Source organism: Amblyomma americanum, chromosome 1, assembly GCF_052857255.1.
Source record: "Amblyomma americanum isolate KBUSLIRL-KWMA chromosome 1, ASM5285725v1, whole genome shotgun sequence".
Taxonomy (NCBI): Eukaryota; Metazoa; Arthropoda; class Arachnida; order Ixodida; family Ixodidae; genus Amblyomma; species Amblyomma americanum.
In genome coordinates, this window is record NC_135497.1 from 202,927,841 (window position 1) to 202,930,427 (window position 2,587).

Genomic DNA, 2,587 nt, shown 5'->3' on the forward strand with positions numbered 1-2,587 from the left:
ACACGATGGTTTTTCAGTAATTTGCGCTTATTTCACATACTTTCATCGCCGGAGCATTGTGGAAGACCAATAGAGTGTGGCTGTACTAACTGACGGTAAAAGACTAATAATTAATATTTTGGTTACTTGACGGCGACCATCTTAAATGGGCCTTCGATCGATAGTACCTCCATATAATGTAGATTATGTTTAACGTTTTAATGCGAGAGCGTTGGAGCGGACGTTCGGAAGAAAAGCAGTGCGCGTTGTCACTCTAGTTCAGGATTGGTCCAGAGGGTTGTAAGCGACACACGTTGACATTTCGAATGAAAATGATTAAAACTCGAATTAAATTGTGACTGCGAGGTGGCAGAATTACTCAAATATATGTTTGACATATAAGGGTGTAAAGTAAATGGTTGTACGCGCCTCTCGGTAGGACGACAACATGCAGCCTCGACATCAACACAATGTACGCGGCGACTCCTGTCTTTAACAGCACTCTGTCAGGATCTCTGGGGTCATATGCGCGCGACATTCGTCCCGACCACGTCATCCAGTTGACTTCTAATTTTTGTGCGTGTTTGAGGACCCCGATGGCCATTTAGAAGTGAAGGCATTTGAAAAGAGCCGCAACGTAATTCAGTGGTTGGTCGTCACTACAATGTTTTTCCCTCAGTATGTACCTGGTCATAAGCAGTAAAAGCTGTCGCTGAAATTCACGTTAGGCCCCTTTCGCCCGCCTAGCGCTGCGATTTCCGTCGGTCCGCGCATGTAGAAAGCGTCGGTCTAGTCGCAGACGACTTGAAGTCGGCTTCTGCCCAACCCGAATTCAATCGCAGCCGCTCTGCGACCGTCTAATGGGGAGCTTCGCGACGTCGTGTCACGTGCGGTCACGTGGCAGCTGACGGCAGAAGCAGCGCAGCGACAAACGCGTGTAGTGTACAGCAGGTAACACTGCTTGACAATCCGACTGAATTCGCTGGATATCCGTTGCATGTCAAAGCACTGACCGAAAATCGCGCGGCGACTGCGCCGAAATTTTTCGCTATGGTTGCACCATGTGGAACGGCTCTTTGAGTGGCAACCGTCCTGGCAGTTTTTTTTTTTCGCGCCGCGCTCAATGACCTTCTTCTTTTCCCCTTTTCCCAGAATAAGGAAGCGGGTCAGTGTTATTACGTCGGCGACGCTACGAGCGGCATGCTGAAAGCGCAAGGGATGAAGGAAACACGTGAATGATGGGTCAGGAACACTTTTTGAAAGTCACCCTTGAAAAGTGCATGACTTTGGAAACTTGTTGGTAATTTCAGATACAAGTCCATGCAATTGGTGACTGGTCGACGTCCTAGATTTAACTAATATTAACGCGAAAGCGTTATGGCTCCCATTGTGCAGAAATTCCGACGTCGCCGTCGGCATTGTGAGCGAGAAATCTCCGGAGAAGCAACCTAAGTCGCGTGACCTCGTGGCGTCATCACAACCCGCCCACCAGATTGTGAGAAGACTGACCATCGTGACAGGTGGCAGTTGAAATAATGATTAGTCGCGAGAAGTCGCCCAGGAGGAGCCACCTGGGCCGCAAAAGCCCCACCAATGGCAGCACCTGTCATTGCTTAAACACTGCACCGCAGCGCTAGGAGTGGTATGAGGATTCCCAGGGATCTATGAATGTAAAGTCGACGCAATAATTTTTGTCGAGAAAAATACTGCGAAGCACGAAAAGGTCTTGACCTCGCAGACGCTGACTTCCGCGCTTACGCGCATTGCTTTTTCTGCCAAGTTTAGTTGGGAATAGCAGGAAATATACTATATAGCAAACCTATGACTTCCGTGGAGTGCGCCTAGTAATCGCTAAAAATTTTTTTCCTCAAATTTCTCAAACTTGGCACATGGAAAGCTTTTTTTTTTTTTGGAGAGGGGGGGGGGGGGACGCGACATTGTAGCTTTTTATCCAAAAGAAAGAACAAGTTCTAAAGGCAAACGTTTAAGGCTGCATTCCATGAAGAGTTATATCTACCAAGGTAAAATTCACCGATACATCTCTCATATTATTGTGCAAACTTCAAGAGAGCATAGAGCGCCAAGAACTTTGGATGGCGATTGCAAAAACGCGTTTTTTAAGCATGAAATGCTTTTAGCTCCCGTTGTAGGCGCGCCGCGGGTGGCCTTGGCGCCGCAACCACGGAGAACATGAAGGCGTATCTAAACTCTCTTTGGCGAAGCTTTCAGTCTGCTTGGTGCTACGCGCTGCGCTGCTGCCGGAGCTGCGCACGCGTCAACAACAGCGTCATTGTGGTTCCGTTATGGGCGAAGCTACCGCATTAACACCTCTTTCTGGGCTTGTTGGTGCGTACTCGAACTGGTGAAAAAATAGCGCCAAACCATGCAAACCACAACGAAAGAACGTCTTCGTTCTTTCTGTGGTTTGCACCGTTTGGCGCTATTTTTTCACCAATTCGAAGCTACCACGCGGCGCAAGCGCGGTCTTAGTGGCGCTTGATAAGCATAGGCGACAGCGCCGTGCGAGTTGCCGTCATTACGAAATTCACGCGTACCCTAGAGCACAGGTCTCGTGGCGCCATCTATATCAGCACGGCCAGTAACCAAG